Below are 13,821 nucleotides of genomic sequence, written 5' to 3' on the forward strand. Positions count from 1 at the left end.
AAAAAAGAACTTCATTTAAAAATTAGATCAAAATGAACTTTTCCCACCAATAAAAAAAAACAACTAAATGACATGTTTCCTTGTTTTGAGAAAGTGTTTACACAAACTTAAATAAAACTTCCCTTGCTATTTATCAGATTTCCAATATTTGTAATCAAGACATATTTTTGTAAAACTTTCTCGGGAGAATTGACAACTTAACTTGATATCACTGAAAAAAAAAAAAAAATTTCCCAGAAAAATAACTTAAAATTAGCATAGGTTCTGTTTTGAGAAAGTATTTACATAAACTCAAATAAAACCATCTTTATCTTCATAAAGATTTCAGTTTCAAGACCAGATTTTTTTTTTTTAAACCTTCTGGGAAGAAAGGTGTTTTGATAAAATACTTACACAAAGTCAAATTAAATGAGAGTTACAAATGTAACTACAGTTCTATGAATTCTGGATGACCACCAGAGACAGTATGTAATACCTGCACACCCATTGAACATGTGCAAAGGTCAAGACCAACAAAGTCACATGTGACCTAGATTACATGAGCAACCAGATAAAAGAGCCTGACACCCAGCAGTCATCTCATGCAGAATCTTCTTATCAAGATACTGAGTGAAAATGCAATCTGGGACGTTAAGGATTCATGGAACCACATTTGGAACATTTGGAACTCTCATTCTATTTCATCTTACCTGAGACAGTATGTAATATCTGGGTGACTCATACCAACAAAGTCACAAGGCACTCACTGTGCCTAAGTTGTAGACCAAAGATGTAGACAAGATAGCCGTTGTCACAGGATAAGAGGGGGGCCATCTTAATCGTTTAGTACCGTGGGAAGATGCACAATGAAGTCCAAATATACATAGCTATGCACTCAGTGGAACACCCTTCAGAGTGGCCCAAGTGGTCACACTCCTGGCTGAATGACAGTTCATATGACGGACTTGCTTTCCCTTGAGTCTGTAAGCCTGACATATGGTATCTAACAGTGCATTCGCATCAGACTTATGGAACTCAGCTGACGTATGTTCTCAGGGCCTAAACAGGATATATTAGATCAGCTGGTTGTAGAGCGAAAACTGCAAAATTGATAGGCTGATTGATGTGAAAACCTGAAAGCCTCTTTGGAATAAAGGATTGGTTTGGACCCCAAGCAAGCACAATGCCTGTAGGACAAATGGCAGATTCCATAAAGGAATATGTACAGCACATGGTGGGCACAATCGCTGAGCCCCTTTCAGAAAATGAGCCACCCCAGAATGAGACCCTAGAGTCTTGACTGTCAACTAAATCATGCCAAGCCAAGCAACATACACCTTAATGGTAGAGAACAAGAACCCCTGATCCAACTCCATTTGCAAAAACTTAAATGCACAATATTTAATCTTCTGCTGAGTTTGGTGAGCTTGTGAATTAGTGTGGGATCATGTGAGTCATTGTTTTCACCATCACTGTCATTATTGCAGTCAGCTTCTCCCAGTTAGGATTCTTTCATTGTTAATCATTCAGCAGGTTTTTACTGGGAGCTGAATTATCTGCAGAGGTCTTCTCCTCTCCAAAACAAACAGACCTGGTGAATAAATCCGGTAAAAACACTGAAAAAAGCAGTTTCTCATCAAAAATCAGTGTTTCTCTGACACTGTTCGGTGGACACAGGACATCTTGGAGGGGCTGCTAGCCGATCTGCTGCTAATGTTTGCTTGACTTGTTTCTCTGACTACTTATGATCGAGACATCTGATGACTAAAACCAATCATCCGGTTAAAATATATTGTTAAAAACGACCAGATCTAAAAAGTGAATTGTAAAAATGTGGCTTAAAAATAAAAAGTCAGTTTTGACCGCTTCTGGCATTCAGCCACAATGCTGATGCATGTGCAAAGGGAGTAAGACAACATTGACAGGCTATCAAATGAAGCGGATTGTTACCTTGATTAAAATTACAGATTTGACAATTGCTGGCAACATTTGGCATATAAGTACACAACTCAACAAAATATATATATCATAGGTCTAGTTCTTTATAGACATTATAATGTTACAAAAGTTACATATTATACCGTATTATACTGATCCTCGCACCAACTCCAAAAAAGAGCGTCCACCTGTTGGCATACAACTTTCTAGTAGAGGATGCTGTCAAAATCAGTATAGTTTTATTTACAGGATGATCACTTGAGGTCAGTTGTGAGTCCAGCCCCTCAGTGGCTAAACACATAACTGAAGGTGATTTGGGTGAGGATGCCATATGGCCCATCTGCAAGATACTTCCTCAAACCAAGGCACTCCATTGAGAAGCTAGGAGATCACGGGGAACCATATTCTCCTCAGCCAGTTTGGAGCCACTAACAACACTGGAGCCCTGGAGAGGGTTTCTTGCGAGACAGCATGTCCACAACCTAGTTTTGCACATCTGGCACATGCGTTGCCCTGAGACTCAGAAGTCAGGGAAGAGAGCACCAGAGGAGCCTCTAAGCCCCTTGCCAAGTATGAGTGGTTTTGGTGCCCCCTTGGTGGTTCACAGGAAATACCAGCTGATGGAGGAGGTGGTGTCTGACCGAATAAGGACATGCTGTTCCAGAAGAGGCAGAAAATGTCTGAAAGCAAGATTTACAGCATGCACCACATTTATGTGCTTGAACCTCTGTTGGGGGCTCAAGGTCCCCTTAATATCCTGTGGTCCCACACAGCAACCCACCCTGAGATGGAGGAAAATCTGTGGTCACTATTTCCCAGCAATAGGGTAATGAGCCCAAGGGAATGGCACCGCACAAGTAAGCCTTGACAGTTACCATCCTGCTTTGATGCCACCTGGGGTCAAGACCCAGTCTGTTGAGCCAGATCTGCAGGGGGAACTATGAAAGGAGCCCTAATTGCCAAATAATAGGCAATAGGAATCGGCCACTGCCCAACAGAGGGGTCCTGCCATCACCACCACACAAAAGAGCAGCCCTGCGTTCACCCCTGCCCTCGCCACTGCCCACCAGAGTGGTCCTGCCTTTAACAGGTCCCACCGAAGATGCCCTGCCTTCAGCAACACCCATCGAACCAATTTCATCTGTCTGCCCTGCCTCGGGGCTTTCCTCCCTCCCGAACTGTCACAATCTGCCCTTCTGTTCCCCTCGACCCATGTCTCCAACCTTTTTTCACTGCTCTCAGGACGTGTTTCTCCCCTCATCTCCCCAGATCTGCCTTCCTCTAGTCACTCACCAGATCTCCTCAGACTTTCCACCCTGTTCCCAGTCACCTGACTGCCCCACCCTTCCACACACCTGTTCCCAGTTGTCCTCAACCCCACAGTCAGCTGAGCATCCCCACACCTGGACGTCATTCACTAGTCAACTGTGGAGGATATATGCAAGTTCACTCCTTTTGTTCCTTGTTGAATCATCTGTTTAAGTTCCACTCTGTTTTTCCTGAGTACCTAGGTCGTTACCTGCTGCCTGCCCCTACTCTTAGGACTTAATCATCTCCAAGGGTCTGAATATCTCTAAGGTTGGGATGACTGATGTTGCACTCTATGATCTTTCCTGTGTTTTCTTGAGAGCACTATCTCCGTGCACACAATTGTTCAAAAAGCAGTGATCACAAAATTATATATCACTGAAAACAATAGTGAAATATTCAGTCAGGCTTTGTCCCCCACTCCCGCCCTCTTGTAAAGAGAGAAATGCCATGCTGGTCAGAATAGAAAAAAGACAATGTTGAAAAGCAGAAGGCAGGTGGCAGGTTAATTAGGACATCTATAAAGAGAGGCTTTGCATTTATAATTTGGAACTGAGAAATGCAAGGTGGGCCTTTTTCTCTGACATCATTGTAAAAAACTAAAATAATGCACATGCCTTGTTTGCTACCATCAACAGGCTTTTTCAAAAATGTCTCAAATTATATAGCCTCAGATCTTCTACAAATTGTCTCCTCTCAGCTGTATTCCAACAGACCCTAAAAACTGCTGTCAACAAGCCACTATCAAAAAAGAACAATCTAGACACATCAGTTATGAACAATTATAAGCTCAAATCAAATCTTCAGTTTTTAAGTAAAATAATTGAAAAAGCTGTTTTTTGACAGCTGAACAACATCTTGGCACTAAACAACTGATGTCTTCCAGTCAGGATTTCAACCAAATCACAGCACTGAGACTGCTCTTGTTAAGGTTTTCAGTGACATCCACCTAAACACAGGCAGTGGCAGAATTGCAGTCTTAGTTATTACTGGATCTGAGCGATGCATCCCACACACTTGACCGCAAAATATTACAAGACCGACTAGAAAACTGGGTGGGACTTTCTGGCACAGTACTAAACTGGTTTGAATCCTATTTAAAGGACACGGGTTACTTTGTGTCTATAGGTAATTACACATCTGAGTGGACAAAAATGACGTGGACTTCCCTAAGGCTCCATTCTTCAACATCTACATGTTCTTATTAGCTCAGATTATGGAAAACAACAAAATGTTACCATAATTATGCAGATAACACTCAAATTTGCAAAACCATAATCACCAGGGGACTATAATCCCATACAGGCTCTGAGTAAATGCATTGAACAATTCAATGATTGGATGTGCCAGAATTTTCTTCAATTAAACAAAGTACCTGTTTTTGGAGACAAGGAAGAATGATTAAAAGTCAACACTCAGCTTCAATCTGTAATGTTAAAAAACCACAAACCCAGCCAGAAATCTTGGTGTAGTCATGGATCTTCAGTCGACTTGACTACTGTAATGGTATGTTTACAGGTCTCTCTAAAAAAATTGATCAGACAACTGCAGCTGAATAAGAACGTTGTTGCTCAAGTCCTAACTAAGACCAAAAAATGGATCATATTACTCCAGTTCTCAGATCTTTATACTGGCTTCCTGTCTGTCAAAGCCTTGGTTTTAGAATACTACTGTAGATTTATAAAGCATGTATTGGCTTACGGTTATTTAACATTTTGTCTTGATGCCTTTTATATTTTACGGAAAGCACTTTGAATTGCCTTGTTGTTGAAATGTACTATACAAATAATTCGTCTTGCCTTGCCGTTTTTGCGCACATTCAAATAAAATCATGTTTCCCAGCGCTGATCATATTATTGTTGTCAAAATAAACTTTTCTCAGCGAGTGACCCTGATCATGTACTTATTTTGTCTTTTCAGAAAGTATTTTACACAAACTAAAATAAAATCAGGTTCGCCTTCATATTTATACAGTTTCTAGTGTTTGTGTAACAGAAATCTGTTTATAAAACTTTCTGTAAGGACGACAGCTTATAATATTGTAGTCAAAATGAACTGTTCTCAGCGAATGAACTTCAAAATCTAAATATGTTTTTTTTGGAAAGTATTTACATAATCTCAAACTAAACTATGTTTCTTCAGATTCAATCAGTTTCACATGTTTTTCAAAGAGAAATTAAATTAATTGAAAGCTTATATTAATATCGTGGTCAAAATTTTGATGTTCTTTCACATTAAAAGAACATCAAAATGAATACATACCTTATATTGAGAAAGTATTTATACAAACTTCACTTACCTTGCGGCGTAACTTAAATGCACATTTGCTTGAGGATTGAGTAAAAGTCATGCCTCACGTATATTACAATACTGCCACATACTGGACAAATGTCTGCACCAATTGATGTCGATTCAAATTTCAAATGATTTATTTGTCATTGTCTTATACATATAAACTACAAGACACATATCTGGCACAGTCAAAAAATATTTATTGTTTGTATTGCAATATGGGTTCATTCATGGAGTTAAAAAACAAAAAGCTGCTGGAGAAAAGAGACTGCTGGGAAGGCGGATGCTTACTGCACAGGTGCTGCAGTTGCCGCGTGCAAAAAGCACATATGGGAAATAGTACAACGAATGACAGCCAACATTAAGAAATACCGCAGCAGTCACATCAGTGTTTTCTTCGACATGTAAGTACATTTCTTTATTAATGTTTTCACCTCTTCTCGCCTTACCACATTAGTCACATTGTTAGCAAGCTAACCCATCTATTAGTAGTATTTCAGAAATCCTTAATCCTGGTCAGAGTTAGACCGTTGGCCATATAACTTGTTAATTAATGTTGTTGAGCTAGGCTACAGTTCATTCATTAGTATTGTAAGTTTCCTTTGATTTTCTTTTATGCTGAATAGCTTTACTCGGGCTTGGCTGCTATCCCCCAGATCCCGAAGTGATTGCGAAATGAAGCAATAAACGTCACTGAATATACATCCGAGCTGTCTGTGTCTCTTCATTGGAATCAACTAGTTAACTCTCAGCAGTTAGGCCCTGTTGAGTCCATCCTTCAAAACATCAGGACTCGCGCATTCGTTTAGTGAAGTATGCAGTACGCAAAAAGTTAAAATCACATCTATTTATTAAAATACAGCCGTGTCTTAAAGATTGAGGTTGCTTACAGAGCTCTGGACCAGACTATGCATCCCTGACAAGCATACAGCATTCACATCAGTTCACGAAGTCTGAGTGTCTATTCTCTCCCTGGTCCAGCAGATATTAGGTTTAAACATTGTAAATAACTTTGTCGGCACGGTCATCTTCTTATTGGCTGAGACCTCCGTCACTCCTCAGGTATGTGCCTCCCTCGTACGGACATTTCACTGTGGACATGATTGACTCTCCCTATTTAACGACTTCTCTGTAGAAAAAGAGGTAGAAAAAGACAAGACACTACACAGCACCCAAGACAGTTTTTCAAATTGTCATGCCGTTTCCATATAAGGGGTTGTTTGTCACATATAGACAAACATATATCTTTGGGTGCATTCCTTGCAGAATAACACCTCTGTTTAGTACCAGCACCTGAGTGTAAATAAGCACCACAAGCCACTTTCTTTTAGTCTCATAACAAGATAATATATAAAAACACATAAAAATAACCCTTCATCCCTCACCATAGCCGACACAACGCAGAGACTGTAAGCTGTCACCACTGTGTATAGCTAGTCAAAAGAAGACTGAACCCCGCTACATTTGGTGTCGTACACCCGGGGCGCTTTCAGCGAAGCTTCTTACCGAGAGAGCTGCTACTCCAACGGAGAGTAATCTCTGACTGCCCAACTGAGTTACCTGGGTTGCTATGCAACAGGTGGTACTAACGTTTTCAATGGAACTTCTAGCTTGCTTCATTTTTGATGATTACGCTAAAAGGGGGTGCAATTATTAATGTTTATTGTTATTGATTTTCATACATTCACTATAAATAACGCAAGCTAAATGTTTGATTCCTTCCTTGATTCCTGGGTAGTGTGTCCTAGTAAACCATGTCTTCTAAAGATGTCATTCCAAAACGGTCGGGAGAGAAATAAGCTTGCAGCAATTGCAGGGTCTCTCAGTGTTGGTATGCGTCCCATAAGCAGTGACGTCATGCTTGAGAGAGCGGGGCTTGTGCCTCCAGGGCTCGCAGCAGCAAATGACAACATTGTAAACAGAGAAAATAATGCATATAATAAATAATATTATAAATAATGTATACATTCAGAGGGGTTACAGCGTAAACCCTGGTAATGTGAATGACAGAATGGGGCGTGATAGAATGTGGCTTCTGTTGCTTCTCCGTTGATTGCTAATGGCTCCATTCAGCAAGAGAATAACTCCAGTCATACTAAAGCCCCACAAACTCTCTCTCATGGGTTCAGTAATGGTACAACCAGTTCCAATACACTTAATTTGTTCAAAGTGACTCTGGTATTGAAACCAGATGTTAAAGAGCCCCCCACATTTAGAGGAGATCACACTGACAAATACACAGTATATGAGTGGATAGAGGTAGCAGAACCAGGCCACACTGTTAATATAAAGATATTAGATGCACTCATTAAACAGGGAACCACTTTCTATTGATCCAAATTAATCAAATTACTTAATCAGTTTTATAATCAGATGTATTTATGTATCTATTGTTGTATGATCTATTGTTTAAGCCTCAAAAGAAAAAACAACTGCTCAGTGATAAATGAAGATATTTAGTATCACTAAATGTCTATGAGTAACTGACTGAATGAATCACTGATGAGGAACATAAAATAAACAGATCAAAATTGAGCAGAAGAATAAAATTAATCCTTGAATGATAAAATGAGGCGGTCACTTAGTTTAGCAATAGTATGAGGAAGTGTGGAATTCAGAATTACCAGAGAACAGAGAGAACAGAAAGATTTAGGTTAAAATGAATTAATTCAGAACTTTAACCTTAACTTGCATTAGCTGAATCATTTTTATTGGATCTAAAGTGGTGAAGTGGATTCCGGCTCATTCACCACCCTCATGCGAGGGTTGCTCCCTGAGGTGCAGCGTTCTCAAGGCAACGAGGGTCAGTCGGCAGGATGCTCAGCTGATCTTGCGGCCTTAATACAAGTGAATGGAGCAGAGTTGAGGCTGATGATGATGGATTTCGCATACAGACGAGATTTGTGATGCAGCGTCTGATGGCTTCTTGATCTCACTGAAGCTGGTGTCGGATAAGCTCTGATAATTACATTGTGGCTAACTTGACTCATTAAATAGTCTTGAACGTGATGTCACTGTCCACTTGACGTAACTTCCAAAATACTACAAAACGAGATGCACTTAAGTACAAAAATAATAAACTTGAGCTTACTCAGATTGATATTGAGTTTGGCTGCAAACTTAGATTGGTTTCCACTAAAGATACAGCTTGGTGTAGAGAAAAAAGGAAAATGCAGGAATACTAGAATAAAAATAAATTTGGCAGACGAGCAAAATCAAAGGATCAAAAAAGCGAATAATCAAAATTGTATTTCCTTTGTACAAGGACTTGGGGAAGGGATTTATCTGGAAACTTACTTTACTCTGAAGAGATTGATTTAATGAAGGTTTTATGTGCAGCAGATGCACACACTTTCCTATCACTCTAGTGAATTGGTAATGATTATAAACAGTAATTAGGTTTATATGTTCATATTACATAGAACATGAAGAAAGAGAGGCACTAATAATAAAAATAAATACAGTGTAGTACATCACGGAAGTATTCGGAATGGTTCAAACTAGTTAGCTATCAAAATGATGTGTAATCCTTAACGGGTTTCATTAACGAAACTATGGAGCACGTTGTTAAGTGTTTACATTAGAGGGGTCAATCATTTGATGATCCCAGACTTGAAGTATGAGTGCAGTTGATGCATCTCTCATTGTCCCGATGAGCACCTAGCCACATTCTTCGGAAGCAAGCCTTTGGAAAAATGGTCTGTGATGGAGGTGCAGCACATGCTTGAGAGCCGCCAGCGAGAGCTCACAATTGCAAGTAGAAGAAAACACACATTCCCACAGCACTGCATGCCAGAGCCAGAATTTACTGTGGCTACACATCCCCTCATGGAGGCAAGGGAGGCCTATGTGTTGAGCCCACCCAGCCTTTTCTCACACAGCCAGTCCCTCTGTCCATCAACCCCTATGCCACATCACTGTTTTACTTCATAGAAATGCTCTACAAACTCCTCCATGATCAGCAGGCTCAATGCAACAGACCATTTCCCTCCTTTAATCCTCGACCCAGTACCCCATGCCCTGTACCATGTGTCATGTCTGTGACAGCAGAAGACACAGCACAAAAACACTCTGTGTTCATCACCACCTGTGCATCTTGTGCTTTTCGAGAGACCACAGCATCACAGACTGCCCCAGATGCAAAAACGCTATCAGTGCCTCTCCCAGTCCTGCTCATGCCAGCGCAACTCAGATTGAATACTTGCCTGTCCACATTCATTGACACACACTGATGATACATCAGGGACAATTTGGGCATCTGTATCTTGTGTGACTGTATGGCATTCAGATGATGGTTCCTGTACTTGTGATACCAGGCCAAGTTGACGCTTCCATCACCAATGTCATAAAACACCTCCTGTGCTGCATGAAAAATTACAAGGCTTAATCAAAACTTCTGAAAGAACCTGACACTGGAAATGTGGGAGAAAGTGCCAAGTTTCTGGGGCTGATGGCAAACCTTGAGCTTTGGAGAAGCACTTGTATTCCTGACAAGATAGGCACAGCGAAGCTTAAGAAGTCTGTAACACTGCAGCCTCACACAGAGGACATACCATGAGGCAAACTCCCTAAGCGGCCCAACCTCTCCATTGGCAGTGCAGGTCTTGTGGACCCTCCAACATCAAGAACCCTCAACCAAAATGGGATAATTGGCAGAGTTGTGGTGCCTCTTTGGGATGATGGCTGGGTCAAGGTCCTGAACCCCTTGGATAAGCAACTTACCTTGCGGCGTAACTTAAAGTTGGCATATGTGTCCCCCTGTATTTCCCTGGAAGACCTTGACCTGTCAACCTTTGCTGGCAGCATTCCTCAGCAGACCCAACAGGAAGTCTTTGGTGACACTAGAGTGAACCATCAGTCTACAGAAGACATTGGTCCCATTCTCCTGGAGCTTGAACAGGCCTGGCTGGCACTCAACTCTTGTGAAGTGAGTGGTCATGGAAAGCTAAGGTCAGGGCTCTGGTAGACAAGTACAATGGATTGTTTTCCAAGAAGAAACATGACTATGGTGAAGCAAAGGATTTTTGTCATTGTATCCATCTCAAGGAAAAATGGCCCTTCCATCTCCCCTACAAAAGAGTCTCGCCAGGGGACTACCACAAGCTCAAGGTGGTTCTCAACTTGAGAAGGGTATCATCAGGAAGCCCTGCAGTGTGTCAGAGTCTCCCCTGGTGTTAGTCTGGAAGAAGAATGGAGACCTTTGAGGGTGCGCTGATTTTAGCGAGCTAAACAGATGTACCTTCAAGGATGCTCTTCCTCTGCATCACCAGTCTGATACCCTAGCTTCTCTTGGAGGTAATGCTTTCTTTAGCTACATGGATCTGACCTCCGGCTTCTTCAGTGTCCCACTCAATGAAGATGACAAAAGGTTCACCACGTGCACAGCCTTTCTTGGCCTTTATGAGTATAATAGACTGCTACATGGCCTCTGTAACAGTCCAGGCTCTTTCATGAGGCCCACGAGATCCATCTTTGGTGACCAGTACTACACCAGTCTCCTTTGCTACCTTGAAGACCTTCTTGTCTTTGCACCATCTGGGAGCTAGCCCTTTAGAGACTTGGGATAGTGTTAAGTCACCTGCAGAACCATGGTCTCAAGCTTGCTCCAATGACATGTCACCTTTCGAGACAGAAGCTCAAGTCCTTGGGCCATATAATCACTGAGAATAGTGTGTCCAAAGATCCAGAGAAGGTTGAGGTCATAGAAAACCTTACAGAGAAGGACCTCATGATGGTGGTTTCCATTACTCCCTCACCTCAGAAACTGAGAACAGTGCTGGGTATGTTCAACTACTATAACCACATAATTGTGGGCTTCTCTACCCTAGCAAGACCGCTATACGAGCTGACATCTGAGCCCAAGTCAAAACCTCATTCCAAGCTCCCAAAATGGCATAAGCTGTCTTCTGCTGACTGAACTACAGAATGCCAGGAAGCCTTCCAGTCTCTAAAACAGGCTCAGTTGGACACTGTGGTGTTGGCTTATCCAGCTTTCAACAAGCCCTTTGTTTTGTCAGTTGATGCTTCCTCCTATGGTCTAGGTGCATGGGTTGGCCAAGTAGCAGCTGATGAATAGAAAGCTGGAAATGTAGCTTTTGCCAGCAAGTCCCTGAACCATGTGCAGTCCAGATATCCTGCGCAGTGCCTTGAGTTCCTGGCTTTGAAGTGGGCCGTCCGCCACAAATTAAGTCACTGTTTGAAAGGAAAACCATTCACAGTGTGCTGTAAAAATAACCCACTCACCTACATCCTACATCCATCGATGCTAGTGAGCTGCAGTAGGTGTCCACATTGGATTGTTTTAACTTTGATATCAATTATGTCCCAGCCCTGCAGAACGTCAACCCAACGTCACCAGACAAACTACCAGTCTCTCGTCAACGTGGTGAAGAAGGTTAAGCCCGATGATGTCCGGAAGCATTACAACTGACTGTAAACAAAGTGGTCATGTCCTCAGAACATGGAATTCAAAGGAAAAATCTGGTATTGTCACCACCAACTCCTTTCTGCTCATAGTATGGGAGCCCTGTGCAAATGACCGAGTGGCTACTATCGAAGCAGTTGGTAATATCTACTCCCTGCATTCTCAGAGAACACTACCAGCCCTCTTGCATGTAGAACTCCAGTGGAAGCTGGAGAAGACACTACCATATCCAGAGCCATGTACTACGTTCAGCGAAAGCGGTTAGTTTCTTTGTGTAATTTGTAATAGAAATCTTTGATCCTCATCAGAGTTAAACCGTTGGCCATGTAACTTGTTAGTTAATGGTTATTGAGCTTGGTTTCCTTTGATTCAGATTTTCTTTTATACTGAACAGTTTTACTATGACCAGGCTTGAAACCCGCAGATCCAAATTGGTTGTAAGCAATAAACATCATTGAATCGACATCAGAGCTGTCTGTGTCGCTGGAGTCAACGAGTTAACTGTCAGCAGTTAGTCCATTACCATTGTCAACACAACCACAGCGCAGAGACTGTAAACTGTCACCACTATCAGCATTATAAAAGAGATTCAAGAGGGGTGTTGTAAACTGTGTATAGATAGTCAAGAGAAGACTGAACCCCTTTACACTACACAGCCAACGTTATCATTAACAGCTATTTACTTACCAGTCTAGAAGAAATGTTGCAGGTTCAGGAATTTCATTCCTTTACTCGCTTTGAGCTTTCTCCAGCGGTGTAAAGCAACGCCAATGTTAACTCATGTCGTGATAGCGAGTTACTGTAGCTTCCAAAATGCCCCTTAGAAGTAGCGCTGCTTAGATGGAGTATTATAACCTCTTCTATTGCAAACACAACAATGGCTGAGCTGCTGATATTAGCAAGAACACTGCTGCCAAATTGCAAATAGTCCTCCCATCCTCGAGAATCTGCACTCCTGAGTTGAACTTCCAAGTTCGAACTCCCAAATACTGAAACGTCATCAGTAAGTCTAGACACTTTTTAGATAAAAAGATTAGAAAAAGAACGGACACCTCATAGGCTACAAACACTTATCCAGGTGGTAGTTGACATTGGGCTGTTGTGGAGCTTGCATCTCATGAGAAATAAGTATTATGTAAGGGGGAGAGCATTAGGGAAACATTTTGTTAATCCTACAATCTGCTGTATCAGAAACATGACTGTGATATACATGGAGAAAATCAATTTTGACTAAAAATACAGGTTTGTTAGGGCTTTAGATACTGAGCATCCTTATCCTCTTAATAGGGGTAACATTTTTGACATTTTTGATTTTTGGTATTTATCCTCAGATTCTTAGAGGTTGTGAAGAAAATCTCTGTGCTGTATATCGATGAGCTGGTCACACCCCAAGGCCTTTCTCCATACTACCGAATGACTGCAGGGCTTTGGCTGGCGTAAAGAATGCCAAGTATGGCCCAGACGGAACCCCAGCTATTTATCCCTGTATTACCTCTCTGATTATATCTCCAAATGAGGCCCTTCAGCCAGATGTCCGCTATCCTAGAGCTTAAAATTGGCTGAGCCAGTTCTTCAAGGTTTTTCATTTTCACATGCTTCACACAGTGAATTTCCTCCAAGCTGTGTCAGAAGGGTTGATAAAGGCCTTCCCTTACTCCCAGAGCGTAGAGGACATTCTCAACCTAATTTATAGCAGAGGCAGGATGCCAACATACAGCTTATTCCTCCAGTTAATGGGCAAAAAGGGCTCCTTTCATAGTTCCCCCTGCAGATCTGGCTCAACAGACCGGGTCTTGACCCCAGGTGGCATCAAAGCAGGATGGTAACTGTGTCAAGTCAGTGCCTTCATTCCCTAAATCCCCGGAGAAGCAAGGCTTACC

This window comes from Xiphias gladius, chromosome 4, assembly GCF_016859285.1.
Source record: "Xiphias gladius isolate SHS-SW01 ecotype Sanya breed wild chromosome 4, ASM1685928v1, whole genome shotgun sequence".
Classification (NCBI taxonomy): Eukaryota; Metazoa; Chordata; class Actinopteri; order Istiophoriformes; family Xiphiidae; genus Xiphias; species Xiphias gladius.